The 16,327-nt window shown below is 52.3% G+C and overlaps 1 protein-coding gene across 2 annotated transcripts in view; it reads right to left on the bottom strand.

Moving 5' to 3' along the window:
* Positions 1–214: 214 nt before the first annotated feature.
* LOC121839307 (amyloid-like protein 2) overlaps positions 215–16,327 on the bottom strand; it is a 92,343-nt gene continuing 76,230 nt past the window's right edge. The window contains exon 7 of one of the 2 annotated variants that reach the window (XM_042297764.1): positions 215–329. The gene's annotated coding sequence lies outside the window, so the exon portion shown is untranslated. Of the gene's footprint in view, positions 333–16,327 lie in introns of both variants that reach the window. The other variant, XM_042297765.1, reaches the window with a different exon arrangement.

A 16,327-nucleotide genomic window follows, 5' to 3' on the forward strand; every position in this document is an offset into this window, starting at 1 on the left:
CAAAAGGCACTCGTACATCTGAGCTATCTTTGTTGAAGATGCTGGAACCAGTTGAATAACGTGAGAAAGAAACCTGTATCACTGCTCTTTAATAAGCTTGCCGTCAAGAGCAGTCAGAAAAGTGTGTGTGTGTGTGTGTGTGTGTGTGTGTGTGTGTGTGTGTGTGTGTGTGTGTGTGTGTGTGTGTCCTCCTCACCCTCTCCATTCGGTTACAGTGCCTGATCTCCAGCTGCTCCTTGGCCTTCTGGAAGCGTGTATGCTCCTTGTCATCAGCGGGCGTCTCAAAGTACACGTCAACATCGTCAGTGGGCTGAGGGGTGGGGGCACTGCTGCTGGGGGGCAGAGAACAGGGTCAGAGGAACAGACAGACTGACAGACACAGACAGACAATACACATGGATAGAAACCAAGACAGACAAACGCTCCCAGCAGACAGAAGGTAGAAGGTGTTAGCCAGACAAACACACAGACGGTCAAGAGACATTGACAGAGAGCCTCTCCTCTCTCAGGCATTCTCTACATCCCAGACAACATGATAGTCTCTCCTCCCTGTCCTCTCCATCCCAGACAACATGATAGTCTCTCCTCCCCTGTCCTCTCCATCCCAGACAACATGATAGTCTCTCCTCCCTGTCCTCTCCATCCCAGACAACATGATAGTCTCTCCTCTGTCCTCTCCATCCCAGACAACGTGATAGTCTCTCCTCCCCTGTCCTCTCCATCCCAGACAACATGATAGTCTCTCCTCCCCTGTCCTCCCCATCCCAGACAACATGATAGTCTGTCCTCTCCATCCCAGACAACATGATAGTCTCTCCTCCCCTGTCCTCTCCATCCCAGATAACATGGTAGTCTCTCCTCCCTGTCCTCTCCATCCCAGACAACATGATAGTCTCTTCCCCTGTCCTCTCCATCCCAGACAACGTGATAGTCTCTCCTCCCCTGTCCTCTCCATCCCAGACAACATGATAGTCTCTCCTCCCCTGTCCTCTCCATCCCAGACAACATGAGTCTCTCCTCCCCCCTGTCCTCCCCACCCCAGATAACATGATAGTCTCTCCTCCCCTGTCCTCTCCATCCTAGATAACATGGTAGTCTCTCCTCCCTGTCCTCTCCATCCCAGACAACATGATAGTCTCTCCTCCCTGTCCTCTCCATCCCAGACAACATGATAGTCTCTCCTCCCCTGTCCTCCCCATCCCAGACAACATGATAGTCTGTCCTCTCCATCCCAGATAACATGGTAGTCTCTCCTCCCCTGTCCTCCCATCCCAGACAACATGATAGTCTGTCCTCCCCAGGGAGCCTGGGGGCGGGGGGAGCCTGGGGGCCTGGGGAAGCCTGGGGGGGCGGGGGGAGCCTGGGGAGCCTGGGGGGCCTGGGGGAGCGGGGGGGAGCCTGGGGGAGCCTGGGGGCGGGGCTCTATTCTGTTCTGTCTTTACTGAGGAAGAGTTCATCAATGTTCACAATGTTCTTTTAACATATTTGATCTGAGGATGAGCTTTACAATGTTGATCCAGTTTCTGCATTCTTCCTTTCAGTTGATGCTACAGCGCTATGTGGACACACACACACACACACACACACACACACACACACACACACACACACACACACACACACACACACACACACACACACACACACACACACACACACACACACACACGCAGGCCGAGACAGGCCGAGAGACAGGCCGAGAGACAGGCCGAGAGACAGGCCGAGAGACAGGCCGAGAGACAGGCCGAGAGACAGGCCGAGAGACAGGCCGAGACAGGCCGAGAGACAGGCCGAGACAGGCCGAGACAGGCCGAGAGACAGGCCGAGAGACAGAGCCGAGAGACAGGCCGAGACAGGCCGAGAGACAGGCCGAGAGACAGGCCGAGAGACAGGCCGAGAGACAGGCCGAGAGACAGGCCGAGAGACAGGCCGAGAGACAGGCCGAGAGACAGGCCGAGAGACAGGCCGAGAGACAGGCCGAGAGACAGGCCGAGAGACAGGCCGAGAGACAGGCCAAGAGACAGGCCAAGAGACAGGCCAAGAGACAGGCCAAGAGACAGGCCAAGAGACAGGCCAAGAGACAGGCCAAGAGACAGGCCAAGAGACAGGCCAAGAGACAGTCAGACAGACAGACACAGTCCAGAAAAGTGTGTTTGAGAGACAAGCAGACAAGACAGACAGACAGGTTGAAGACTGAAAGAGTAGATATCCCAGTACGGATGTGTGTCTGTCTGTAGGGGACATGAAGGACAAGGCTGTGTATAGAACTGGTTAATCAGGGTGGTCTGGTTTAATCCTGGTCCTGGGGGAACTGGTTAATCAGGGTGGTCTGGTTTAATCCTGGTCCTGGGGGAACTGGTTAATCAGGGTGGTCTGGTTTAATCCTGGTCCTGGGGGAACTGGTTAATCAGGGTGGTCTGGTTTAATCCTGGTCCTGGGGACCCAAACATCCACAGGAGGGGTTTTCTTTCTTCTAGCGTCTAACACACATCTGATTCCACTAATCAAAGGTCTGATGAGTCCATCATTTGAATCAGGAGGGCAGTGCAGAACCAGCTCTGAGTCTGGGAAACACTGTTACGATCTACCGATCCTGATGTGGTCACAGTAGTAGAGACCGGGGTAGCAGAAACAGAGACCAGTAGAGACCGGGGTAGCAGAAACAGAGACCAGTAGAGACCGGGGTAGCAGAAACAGAGACCAGTAGAGACCGGGGTAGCAGAAACAGAGACCAGTAGAGACTGGGGTAGCAGAAACAGAGACCAGTAGAGGCTGGGGTAGCAGAAACAGAGACCAGTAGAGGCCAGTAGAGACTGGGGTAGCAGAAACCAGTAGAGACTGGGGTAGCAGAAACAGAGACCAGTAGAGACCGGGGTAGCAGAAACAGAGACCAGTAGAGACTGGGGTAGCAGAAACAGAGACCAGTAGAGACTGGGGTAGCAGAAACAGAGACCAGTAGAGACTGGGGTAGCAGAAACAGAGACCAGTAGAGACCGGGGTAGCAGAAACAACAGCAACAGTAAATTACATAGTAAATGACATAGTGAGATAGTGGTGGTGTAGTGGTGTAGTAGTGTAGTAGTGTGGTGGTGTAGTAGTGTAGTAGTGTGGTGGTGTAGTAGTGTAGTGGTGTAGTAATGTGGTGGTGTAGTAGTGTAGTGGTGTGATGGTGTGGTAGTGTAGTAGTGTAGTAGTGTGGTGGTGTAGTAGTGTATTGGTGTAGTAGTGTAGTGGTGTAGTAGTGTAGTAGTGTGGTGGTGTAGTGGTGTAGTAGTGTAGTGGTGTAGTAGTGTAGTAGTGTAGTAGTGTAGTAGTGTGGTGGTGTAGTAGTGTAGTAGTGTGGTGGTGTAGTAGTGTAGTAGTGTGGTGGTGTAGTGGTGTAGTAGTGTAGTAGTGTGGTGGTGTAGCTGTGTAGTGGTGTAGCAGTGTAGTAGTGTAGCGGTGTAGTAGCGTGGTGGTGTAGTAGTGTAGTTGTGTAGTGGTGTAGCAGTGTAGTAGTGTAGCGGTGTAGTATTGTGGTGGTGTAGTAGTGTAGTGGTGTAGTAGTGTAGTGGTGTAGTAGTGTGGTGGTGTAGTAGTGTAGTAGTGGTGTAGTGGTGTAGTGGTGTAGTGGTGTAGTGGTGTGGTGGTGTAGTAGTGTGGTAGTGTAGTAGTGTAGTAGTGTAGTGGTGTAGTGGTGTAGTAGTGTGGTGGTGTAGTAGTGTAGTAGTGTAGTAGTGTAGTGGTGTAGTAGTGTGGTGGTGTAGTAGTGTAGTGGTGTAGTAGTGTAGTGGTGTAGTGGAGTAGTGTAGTGGTGTAGTAGTGTAGTGGTGTAGTAATGTGGTGGTGTAGTAGTGTGGTGGTGTAGTAATGTGGTGGTGTAGCAGTGTAGTAATGTGGTGGTGTAGTAGTGTGGTGGTGTAGTAGTGTAGTATTGTAGTGGTGTAGTAGTGTGGTGGTGTAGTAGTGTAGTAGTGTAGTGGTGTAGTAGTGTGGTGGTGTAGTAGTGTAGTAGTGTGGTGGTGTAGTGGTATAGCAGTGTGGTGGTGTAGTAGTGTGGTGGTGTAGTAGTGTGGTGTAGGGGTGTTGGTGGTTTGGTGTAGGGGTGGTGGTGGTTTGGTGTAGGGGTGGTTTGGTGTAGGGATGGTGGTGGATTGGTGTAGGGGTGGTGGTGGTTTGGTGTTGTGGTGGTTTGGTGTAGGGGTGGTGGTGGTTTGGTGTAGGGGTGGTGGTGGTGTGGTTTGGTGTAGGGGTGGTGGTGGTTTGGTGTAGGAGTGGTTTGGTGTAGGGATGGTGGTGGTAGTGTAGGGGTGGTGGTGGTGTTGGTGGTGTAGGGGTGGTGGTGGTGTAGGGGTGTTGGTGGTGTAGGGGTGTTGGTGGTGTAGGGGTGGTGGTGGTGTAGGGGTGGTGGTGGTGTAGGGGTGGTGGTGGTGTAGGGGTGGTGGTGTGGTATAGGGGTGGTGTAGGGGTGGTGGTGGTGTAGGGGTGGTGGTGGTGTAGGGGTGGTGGTGGTGTAGGGGTGTTGGTGGTGGTGTAGGGGTGGTGGTGGTGTAGGGGTGTTGGTGGTGTAGGGGTGTTGGTGGTGTAGGGGTTGGTGGTGGTGGTGGTGTAGGGGTGTTGGTGGTAGTGGTGGTGTAGGGGTGTTGGTGGTAGTGGTGGTGGTAGTGGTGGTGTAGGGGGTGGTGGTGGTGTAGGGATGGTGGTGGTGGTGTAGGGGTAGTGGTGGTGTAGGGGTGGTGGTGGTAGTGGTGGTGTAGGGGTGGTGGTGGTGTAGGGGTGGTGGTGGTGTAGGGATGGTGGTGGTGGTGTAGGGGTAGTGGTGGTGTAGGGGTAGTGGTGGTGTAGGGGTAGTGGTGGTGTAGGGGTAGTGGTGGTGTAGGGGTAGTGGTGGTGTAGGGGTAGTGGTGGTGTAGGGGTGTTGGTGGTGGTGTAGGGGTGTTGGTGGTGGTGTGGTGTAGGGGTGGTGGTGGGGTGTAGGGGTGGTGGTGGTGGTGTAGGGGTGGTGGTGGTGTAGGGGTGGTGGTGGTGTAGGGGTGGTGGTGGTGTAGGGGTGGTGGTGGTGTAGGGGTGGTGGTGTAGGGGTGGTGGTGTAGGGGTGGTGGTGGTGTATAGGGGTGGTGGTGTAGGGTGGTGGTGGTGTAGGGGTGTTGGTGGTGTAGGGGTGGTGGTGGTGTAGGGGTGTATGGGGGTTGGTGGTGGTGGTGTTGGTGGTGTAGGGGTGTTGGTGGTGGTGTAGGGGTGTTGGTGGTGGTGTAGGGGTGTTGGTGGTGGTGTAGGGGTGTTGGTGGTAGTGGTGGTGTTGGTGGTGTAGGGGTGATGGCGGTGGTGTAGGGGTGGTGGTGGTGTAGGGGTGTATGGGGTTGGTGGTGGTGGTGTTGGTGGTGTAGGGGTGTTGGTGGTGGTGGTGTTGGTGGTGTAGGGGTGTTGGTGGTGGTGTAGGGGTGGTGGTGTAGGGGTGTTGGTGGTGGTGTAGGGGTGTTGGTGGTAGTGGTGGTGTAGGGGTGTTGGTGGTGGTGGTGGTGTTGGTGGTGTAGGGGTGATGGCGGTGGTGTAGGGGTGGTGGTGGTGTAGGGGTGGTGGTGGTGTAGGGGTGGTGGTGGCGGTGGTGTTGGTGGTGTAGTGGTAGTGGTGGTGTAGGGGTGGTGGTGGTGGGGTGTTGGTGGTAGTGGTGGTGTAGGGGTGTTGGTGGTAGTGGTGGTGTAGGGGTGGTGGTGGTAGTGGTGGTGTAGGGGTGTTGGTGGTAGTGGTGGTGGTGGTGTGGTGGTGTAGGTGGTGTAGGGGTGGTGTAGGGGTGGTGGTGTGGTATAGGGGTGGTGGTGTGGTATAGGGGTGGTGGTGGTGTAGGGGTGGTGGTGGTGTAGGGGTGGTGGTGGTGTAGTGGTAGTGGTGGTGTGGGTGGTGGTGTAGGGGTGGTGGTGTGGTATAGGGGTGGTGGTGTAGGGGTGGTGGTGGTGTAGGGTTGGTGGTGTAGGGGTGTTGGTGGTAGTGGTGGTGTAGGGGTGGTGGTGGTAGTGGTGGTGTAGGGGTGGTGGTGATAGTGGTGGTGTAGGGGTGTTGGTGGTAGTGGTGGTGTAGGGTGGTGGTGGTAGTGGTGGTGTAGGGGTGTTGGTGGTGGTAGTGGTGGTGGTGGTAGTGGTGGTGTAGGGGGTGATGTGGGGGTGATGGTGGTGTAGGGGTGTTGGTGGTAGTGGTGGTGTAGGGGTGGTGGGGGTAGTGGTGGTGTAGGGGTGTTGGTGGTGGTGTAGGGGTGTTGGTGGTGGTGTAGGGGTGTTGGTGGTAGTGGTGGTGTAGGGGTGTTGGTGGTGGTGGTGGTGTAGGGGTGTTGGTGGTAGTGGTGGTGTAGGGGTGGTGGTGGTAGTGGTGGTGTAGGGGTGTTGGTGGTGGTAGTGGTGGTGGTGGTAGTGGTGGTGTAGGGGTGATGTAGGGGTGATGGTGGTGTGGGGTGTTGTGGTAGTGGTGGTGTAGGGGTGGTGGTGGTGTAGGGGTGTTGGTGGTAGTGGTGGTGTAGGGGTGGTGGGGGTAGTGGTGGTGTAGGGGTGTTGGTGGTGGTGTAGGGGTGTTGGTGGTGGTGTAGGGGTGTTGGTGGTAGTGGTGGTGTAGGGGTGTTGGTGGTGGTGGTGGTGTTGGTGGTGTAGGGGTGATGGCGGTGGTGTAGGGGTGGTGGTGGTGTAGGGTGTATGGGGGTTGGTGGTGGTGGTGTTGGTGGTGTAGGGGTGTTGGTGGTGGTGTAGGGGTGTTGGTGGTGGTGGGGGTGTTGGTGGTAGTGGTGGTGTAGGGGTGTTGGTGGTGGTGGTGTAGGGGTGATGGCGGTGGTGTAGGGGTGGTGGTGGTGTAGGGGTGGTGGTGGTGTAGGGGTGGTGGTGGCGGTGGTGTTGGTGGTGTAGTGGTAGTGGTGGTGTAGGGGTGGTGGTGGTGGGGTGTTGGTGGTAGTGGTGGTGTAGGGTGTTGGTGGTAGTGGTGGTGTAGGGGTGGTGGTGGTAGTGGTGGTGTAGGGGTGTTGGTGGTAGGGGTGGTGGTGGTAGTGGTGGTGTAGGGGTGGTGGTGGTAGTGGTGGTGTAGGGGTGTTGGTGGTAGTGGTGGTAGTGGTGGTGTAGGTGGTGTAGGGGTGGTGTAGGGGTGGTGGTGTGGTATAGGGGTGGTGGTGTGGTATAGGGGTGGTGGTGGTGTAGGGGTGGTGGTGGTGTAGGGGTGGTGGTGGTGGTGGTGTAGTGGTGGTGTAGGGTGGTGGTGTAGGGGTGGTGGTGTGGTATAGGGGTGGTGGTGTAGGGGTGGTGGTGGTGTAGGGTTGGTGGTGTAGGGGTGTTGGTGGTAGTGGTGGTGTAGGGGTGGTGGTGGTAGTGGTGGTGTAGGGGTGGTGGTGATAGTGGTGGTGTAGGGGTGTTGGTGGTAGTGGTGGTGTAGGGGTGGTGGTGGTAGTGGTGGTGTAGGGGTGTTGGTGGTGGTAGTGGTGGTGGTGGTAGTGGTGGTGTAGGGGTGATGTAGGGGTGATGGTGGTGTAGGGGTGTTGGTGGTAGTGGTGGTGTAGGGGTGGTGGGGGGGTGGTGGTGTAGGGTGTTGGTGGTGGTGTAGGGGTGTTGGTGGTGGTGTAGGGGTGTTGGTGGTAGTGGTGGTGTAGGGGTGTTGGTGGTGGTGGTGGTGTAGGGGTGTTGGTGGTAGTGGTGGTGTAGGGGTGGTGGTGGTAGTGGTGGTGTAGGGGTGTTGGTGGTGGTAGTGGTGGTGGTGGTAGTGGTGGTGTAGGGGTGATGTAGGGGTGATGGTGGTGTAGGGGTGTTGTGGTAGTGGTGGTGTAGGGGTGGTGGTGGTGTAGGGGTGTTGGTGGTAGTGGTGGTGTAGGGGTGGTGGGGGTAGTGGTGGTGTAGGGGTGTTGGTGGTGGTGTAGGGGTGTTGGTGGTGGTGTAGGGGTGTTGGTGGTAGTGGTGGTGTAGGGGTGTTGGTGGTGGTGGTGGTGTTGGTGGTGTAGGGGTGATGGCGGTGGTGTAGGGGTGGTGGTGGTGTAGGGGTGTATGGGGGTTGGTGGTGGTGGTGTTGGTGGTGTAGGGGTGTTGGTGGTGGTGTAGGGGTGTTGGTGGTGGTGTAGGGGTGTTGGTGGTAGTGGTGGTGTAGGGGTGTTGGTGGTGGTGGTGTAGGGGTGATGGCGGTGGTGTAGGGGTGGTGGTGGTGTAGGGGTGGTGGTGGTGTAGGGGTGGTGGTGGCGGTGGTGTTGGTGGTGTAGTGGTAGTGGTGGTGTAGGGGTGGTGGTGGTGGGGTGTTGGTGGTAGTGGTGGTGTAGGGGGTGTTGGTGGTAGTGGTGGTGTAGGGGTGGTGGTGGTAGTGGTGGTGTAGGGGTGTTGGTGGTAGGGGTGGTGGTGGTAGTGGTGGTGTAGGGGTGGTGGTGGTAGTGGTGGTGTAGGGTGTTGGTGGTAGTGGTGGTAGTGGTGGTGTAGGTGGTGTAGGGGTGGTGTAGGGGTGGTGGTGTGGTATAGGGGTGGTGGTGTGGTATAGGGGTGGTGGTGGTGTAGGGGTGGTGGTGGTGTAGGGGTGGTGGTGGTGGTGGTGTAGTGGTGGTGTAGGGTGGTGGTGTAGGGGTGGTGGTGTGGTATAGGGTGGTGGTGTAGGGGTGGTGGTGGTGTAGGGTTGGTGGTGTAGGGTGTTGGTGGTAGTGGTGGTGTAGGGGTGGTGGTGGTAGTGGTGGTGTAGGGGTGGTGGTGATAGTGGTGGTGTAGGGGTGTTGGTGGTGGTGGTGGTGTAGGGGTAGTGGTGTAGGGGTGTTGATGTAGGGGTGGTGGTGGTAGTGGTGGTGTAGGGGTGATGGTGGTGGTGTAGGGGTGTTGGTGGTGTAGGGGTGTTGTGGTAGTGGTGGTGTAGGGGTGGTGGTGGTGTTGGTGGTGGTAGTGGTGGTGTAGGGGTGGTGGTGGTAGTGGTGGTAGTGGTGGTGTAGGGGTGGTGGTGGTAGTGGTGGTGGTGGTGTTGGTGGTGTAGGGGTGGTGGTGGTAGTGGTGGTGTAGGGGTGTTGGTGGTAGTGGTGGTGTAGGGGTGTTGGTGGTGGTGTAGGGGTGTTGGTGGTAGTGGTGGTGTAGGGGTGGTGGTGGTAGTGTAGGGGTGGTGGTGGTAGTGGTGGTGTAGGGGTGTTGGTGGTGGTAGTGGTGGTGGTGGTAGTGGTGGTGTAGGGGTGATGTAGGGGTGATGGTGGTGTAGGGGTGGTGGTGTAGGGGTGTTGGTGGTAGTGGTGGTGTAGGGGTGGTAGTGGTGGTGTAGGGGTGTTGGTGGTGGTGGTGTTGGTGGTAGTGGTGGTGTAGTGGTGGTGTAGGGGTGGTGGGGGTAGTGGTGGTGTAGGGTGTTGGTGGTTGTGGTGTTGGTGATGTAGGGGTGTTGGTGGTGTAGGGGTGTTGTGGTGGTGGTAGTGGTGGTGTAGGGGTGTTTGTGGTGTAGGGGTGTTGGTGGTGGTGGCGGTAGTGGTGGTGTTGGTGGTGGTGGTGTAGGGGTGGTGGTGGTGTAGGTGGTAGTGGTGGTATAGGGGTGTTGGTGGTGTAGGGGTGTGTTGGTGGTGTAGGGGTGATGGCGGTGGTGTGGTGGTGGTGTAGGGGTGTTGGTGGTGTAGGGGTGGTGGTGGTGTAGGGGTGTTGGTGGTGTTGGTGGTGTAGGGCTGTTGGTGGTGGTGTAGGGGTGTTGGTGGTGGTGTTGGTGGTGTTGGTGGTGTAGGGGTGTTGGTGGTGGTGTTGGTGGTGTTGGTGGTGTAGGGGTGGTGGTGGTGTAGGGGTGGTGGTGGTGTAGGGGTGTTGTGGTAGTGGTGGTGTAGGGGTGGTGGTGGTAGTGGTGGTGTAGGGGTGTTGGTGGTGTAGGGGTGTTGGTGGTGGTGTAGGGGTGTTGGTGGTAGTGGTGGTGTAGGGATGTTGGTGGTGTAGGGGTGTGGTGGTGGTGGTGTAGGGGTGGTGGTGTAGGGGTGGTGGTGGTAGTGGTGGTGTAGGGGTGTTGGTGGTGGTGGTGTAGGGGTGGTGGTGTAGGGGTGGGGGTGGTAGTGGTGGTGTAGGGGTGTTGGTGGTAGTGGTGGTGTAGGGGTGTTGGTTGTGTAGGGGTGTTGGTGGTGGTGTGGTGGTGGTGTAGGGGTGTTGGTGGTGTAGGGGTGGTGGTGTAGGGTGTTGGTGGTTTTGGTGGTGTAGGTGGTGGTGTAGGGGTGTTGGTGGTGGTGTTGGTGGTGTTGGTGGTGTAGGGGTGTTGGTGGTAGTGTTGGTGGTGTAGGGGTGGTGGTGGTGTAGGGGTGGTGGTGGTGTAGGGGTGGTGTTGGTGTAGGTGGTGTAGGGGGTGTTGGTGGTGGTGTTGGTGGTGTAGGGGTGGTGGTGGTGGTGTAGGGGTGGTGGTGGTGTAGGGGTGGTGTTGGTGGTGTAGGGGTGTTGGTGGTAGTGGTGGTGTAGGGGTGTTGGTGGTGTAGGGGTGTTGGTGGTGGTGTAGGGGTGTTGGTGGTAGTGGTGGTGTAGGGATGTTGGTGGTGTAGGGGTGGTGGTGTAGGGGTGTTGGTGGTGGTGGTGTAGGGGTGGTGGTGTAGGGGTGGTGTAGGGGTGTTGGTGGTAGTGGTGGTGTAGGGGTGTTGGTTGTGTAGGGGTGTTGGTGGTGGTGTGGTGGTGGTGTAGGGGTGTTGGTTGTGTAGGGGTGTTGGTGGTGGTGTGGTGGTGGTGTAGGGGTGTTGGTAGTGTAGGGGTGGTGGTGTAGGGGTGTTGGTGGTGTAGGGGTGTTGGTGGTTTTGGTGGTGTAGGTGGTGGTGTAGGGGTGTTGGTGGTGTTGGTGGTGTAGGGGTGTTGGTGGTGGTGTAGGGGTGGTGGTGGTGTAGGGGTGGTGTTGGTGTAGGTGGTGTAGGGGTGTTGGTGGTGGTGTTGGTGGTGTAGGGGTGGTGGTGGTGGTGTAGGGGTGGTGGTGGTGTAGGGGTGGTGTTGGTGGTGTAGGGGTGTTGGTGGTAGTTTCGCCGGCCTGTTTGGCGGGACTCGCTGTGAGCCTGACTTACTAAGGCGTTTGCACACGGCCATGCAGTATTCCTCAGAGTCAAAGTTGTTGCGGTTTCCAGCGCAGCCCCCATACACGAAGCGGACGCACTTCCTGGTTGTCATATCGAAGTGCCAGCGGGCCATGGAGGCACGGCAGGGGCCGGTCTCAGCCTCCAGGGTGCACACCACTGGTAGTCAGGGATAGGTCAGGGGTCAGCTGTTAGAACATCCACCCACGGGAGGGGGCACTCACATCTACCCCTCAATGATTTATAACCACTGAGGGAACCTACTGAAGCAGGAAGTGTCCTCCAGCAATGTCCTGCACTACCTTGTCTTTCAACGCTCCAACTATTATTCTCCTGATAGCTACTATAGGGTTATGACAGTTCATAACATGACACAGGATGTCAACATTGGAACATAAAAAAGGAATGTTTGAGATCAATCATGCTAACATTGTAAAAACATGGTAGGACAACTAGATTTAATTATACATATCTACACTGCAAATTGAAAACTACTAATCCCAAAAAATTAGAAATCACATTTCAAAACTAATAATAATAATGATTACAAATCTATTTTTATGTAGATACACTGTATATACAAAAGTATGTGGACACCCTTTCGAAGTAGTGGATTCGGTCAGTTCAGCTACACCTGTTACTGACAGGTGTATAAAATCGAGCACACAGCCATGTAATCTCCATAGACAAACATTAACAGTAGAATGGCCTTACTGAAGAGCTTTCAACGTGGCACCGTCACAGGATGCCACCTTTCCAACAAGTCAGTTAATCAAATTTTTGCGCTGCTAGAGCTGCCCCGGTCAACTGTAAGTTTGTGAAGTGGAAACGTTTTGGAGCAACAACGGCTCAGACACGAAGTGGTAGGCCAAACACACTCAAAGAACGGGACCTCCGAAGTGCGTAAAAATGATCTGTCCTCAGTTGCAACACTCACTACAGAGTTTCAAACTGCCTCTGGAAGCAACGTCAGTACAAGAACTGTTCGTCAGGAGCTTCATGAAATGGGTTTCCATGACCGAGCAGCCTCACACAAGCCTAAGATCACCATGCGCAATGCCAAGCGTCGGCTGGAGTGGTGTAAAGCTCGCCGCCATTGGACTCTGACGCAGTGGAAATGCGTTCTCTGGAGTGAAGAATCACCCTTCACCGAATGGCAGTGCGGCAGAGGAATCTGGGTTTGGTAGATGCCAGGAGAAAGACTACCTGCCCCAATGCATAGTGCCCACTATAAAGTTTGGTGAGGAGGAATAATGTTCTGGGGCTGTTTTCATGGTTCGGGCTCCTTAGATCCAGTGAAGGTAAACCTTCTAGATGATTCTGTGCCAACAGTTTGGGAAAGGCCCTTTCCTGTTTCAGCATGACAATGCCCCCCCGTGCACAAAGTGACATCTATACTGAAATGGTGTGTCGAGATCGGTGTGGAAAAACTTGACTGGGCTGTACAGAGCCCGGACCTCAACCCCATTGAACACCTTTGGGATGAATTGGAACGGCGACTGTGAGCCAGACCTAATCGCCCAACATCAATGCCCGACCTCACTAATGCTCTTGTGGCTGAATGGAAGCAAGTCCCTGCAGCAATGTTCCTACATCTAGTGGAAAGCCTTCCCAGAAGAGTGGAGGCTGTTATAGCAGCAATGTTCCAACATCTAGTGGAAAGCCTTCCCAGAAGAGTGGAGGCTGTTATAGCAGCAATGTTCCAACATCTAGTGGAAAGCCTTCCCAGAAGAGTGGAGGCTGTTATAGCAGCAATGTTCCAACATCTAATGGAAAGCCTTCCCAGAAGAGTGGAGGCTGTTATAGCAGCAATGTTCCAACATCTAGTGGAAAGCCTTCCCAGAAGAGTGGAGGCTGTTATAGCAGCAATGTTCCAACATCTAGTGGAAAGCCTTCCCAGAAGAGTGGAGGCTGTTATAGCAGCAATGTTCCAACATCTAATGGAAAGCCTTCCCAGAAGAGTGGAGGCTGTTATAGCAGCAATGTTCCTACATCTAGTGGAAAACCTTCCCAGAAGAGTGGAGGCTGTTATAGCAGCAATGTTCCTACATCTAATGGAAAGCCTTCCCAGAAGAGTGGAGGCTGTTATAGCAGCAATGTTCCAACATCTAGTGGAAAGCCTTCCCAGAAGAGTGGAGGCTGTTATAGCAGCAATGTTCCTACATCTAATGGAAAGCCTTCCCAGAAGAGTGGAGGCTGTTATAGCAGCAAAGGGGGACCAACTCCATTTTATGCCCATGATTTTGGAATGAGATGTTTGACGAGAAGAAGAAGGTGTCCACACACTTTTGTTGTATTTTCAGTGAGCTCCAAAAGTATTGGGAGACACATTTTGTTTCTGTACTCCAGAACTTTAGATTTGAAATTATACAATGACTATGAGGTCAAAGTGCAGCTGCCAGCTTAAAAATACATTATTGTTGGTACCCTTCCCCAGATCTGTACCTCGACACAATCCTGTCTCGGAGCTCTACGGACAATTCCTTCAACCTCATGGCTTGGTTTTTGCTCTGAAATGCACTTTCAACTGTGGGACCTTATATAGACAGGTGTGTGTGCCTTTCCAAATCATGTCCAATCAATTGAATTTACCACAGGTGGACCCCAATCAATTTGTAGAAACATCTCAAGGATGATAAATGGAAACAAGATGCACCTGAACTCAATTTTGAGTCTTATAGCAAAGAGTCTGAATACTTATGTAAATAAGGTATCTGTTTTTATTTTTAATAAATTTGTAAACATTTCTAAAAACCCGTTTTCCCTTTGTCATTGTGGGGTATTGTGATGTCATTGTGGGGTATTGTGATGTCATTGTGGGGTATTGTGATGTCATTGTGGGGTATTGTGATGTCATTGTGGGGTATTGTGATGTCATTGTGGGATATTGTGATGTCATTGTGGGGTATTGTGATGTCATTGTGGGGTATTGTGATGTTATTGTGGGGTATTGTGTGTAAATTGATAAAGGATTTTTATTTTTATTTAGAAAAAGACGTAATAAAAGTCAAGGGTCTGAATTGGATATGACCATTAAAAAAAAGACATGATTGTGTGTCAACGTAAGGAATGTATTTTGTAATAACCTCTCCAGTTATTCTAATGGTGAGAGGTTAGCATGTCTTGGGGTTTGATATAAAATGCTAACCTCTCCAGTTATTCTAATGGTGAGAGGTTAGCATGTCTTGGGGTTTGATATAAAATGCTAACCTCTCCAGTTATGCTAATGGTGAGAGGTTAGCATGTCTTGGGGTTTGATATTTGTGCGTGTAACTTTCTCACTCATCATTATTCACGATGTATTCAAGACTATCCATAATCATGGTAGCAACCACATTAATGTAGAAGTGTTTAGAAACATATTCTATTCTTATTTATAATAAAAGTGACTGCAAAATGTCAAATGATTTACCATTTACTATTTCTATTGGGCACAACATCTGAAACAACCAAAACAAACAGAAAATGCATCCAACAAGTTTGTAGAGTCACCAGCTTGATGTAATCATTGTGTGCTAGGAATATGGGACAAAATACTACACTTTTGACTACTTTAATACACATGTGAATGTGTCCCAATACTTTGGGTCCTCTAAAACAGGGGGACTGTGTACCAAAAGGGCTGTAATCTCTAAACGGTTCACCTGATATGGATGAAAATACCCTCAAATTAAAGCTGACAGTCCTGCACTTTAATATCATAGTCATTGTATCATTTTAAATCCAAAGTGCTGGAGTACAGAGCCAAAACAACAACAAAAAATGGTCACTGTCCCAATACACACACACACACACACACACACACGTTCAAAAGGTTGGGGTCACTTAGAAATGTCCTTGTTTTCCATGAAAACATACAAGAAATGAGTTGCAAAAATGAATATGAAATATAGTCAAGATGTTGACAAGGTTATAAATAATGACTTTGCTTTCGTCAAAGTATCCTCCATTTGCAGCAAGTACAGCCTTGCAGACCTTTGGCATTCTAGTTGTCAATTTGTTGAGGTAATCTGAAGAGATTTCACCCCATGCTTCCTGAAGCACCTCCCACAAGTTGGATTGGCTTGTTGGGCACTTCTTACGTACCATACAGTCAAGCTGCTCCCACAACAGCTCAATAGGGTTGAGATCCGGTGACTGTGCTGGCCACTCCATTATAGACTGAATACGAGCTGACTGTTTTTCCCTAAATAGTTCTTGCATAGTTTGGAGCTGTGCTTTGGGTCATTGTCCTGTTGTAGGAGGAAATTGGCTCTAATTAAGCCCACAGGGTATGGCATGATGGAGTGATAGCCTTCCTTCTTCAAGATCCCTTTTGGCCTGTGTCATGATGTTGGCCTGGGGGGTTGGTTTATGACCGTCATAAAGACCTCTTCCCCCCTGTTTCCTCTCTCTACCCTACTGATGTTACATTTGCAAACACCTTTGTTAACACAGAGATTCTGGGCACATCAGAAGGTGGGGGGAAAGGAACTATATTCTGGTAATCCGACCAATCGAACATGCAGTGGTACTTAATGAATATGATGTCAGTTCAGTTGTCATCTGAGACATTCTCATCAATGATAGAATGACAAACTGAACAGTGGAAAGTCTACACATCAGAGTTATCGGATTCACATGGAATTGTTGTTCAATATAAATGTTTGAATATCAAATTATTCGTGATGGGATTAAATGTGATTTTAGCTTCTAAAATGTGAGATGTGGGTTTTCATAAAATAGGGCTGCTCACTCAGTGGCCCTCCCCTGTGAAGGGACATGGTCTATAAAACTTTTCAAACACACCCTCCTCTTCCTTCCTATATAAGCTCTTGACGACAATATAACCTCCTGTTCCGAGGATGTGAGGACGACTGTCCGATGTCAGAATGGTTCAGATAATAACTACAGAACGAAGCCAACATCAGCGTGAGCTTTGGTTGCGAATGGTATGAACTTTGAACTCTTATTCACGACAGAAGTGATACCTCCTAGCTGTTGAGTTTGCAACAGCAGCTGCAAACGCAGGTTAAGAAGGAACAGACAGAGTATCCCGTCTATCACACAACGACGTTACTACAATGTATCCAATTGACCACCAGAGACATTCTTCAAAGGACAAAGTTTGGCAACACGGCCTTCCATCTACCAACAACCTACCGAAGAGCAGCTCAGAGTAAATATTTATTGCATTTTCCTTTTCCAAATGGGCGGTAATTTAGAATGCATAAGATACTGTATTTACGATAGCACAGCTTCTTCCCTTTGTTCCTCAGTCTTCCCGCTCTTTCACTCAAACCCAACCCTTTTCTTTTGTGTAACCAGCTGTCATATCTGTTCCGCCCACTAGGGACATTTTCCTTTATGACGTAATTTGTAATCAAG

Source organism: Oncorhynchus tshawytscha, linkage group LG14, assembly GCF_018296145.1.
Source record: "Oncorhynchus tshawytscha isolate Ot180627B linkage group LG14, Otsh_v2.0, whole genome shotgun sequence".
In the NCBI taxonomy this organism is placed as follows: Eukaryota; Metazoa; Chordata; class Actinopteri; order Salmoniformes; family Salmonidae; genus Oncorhynchus; species Oncorhynchus tshawytscha.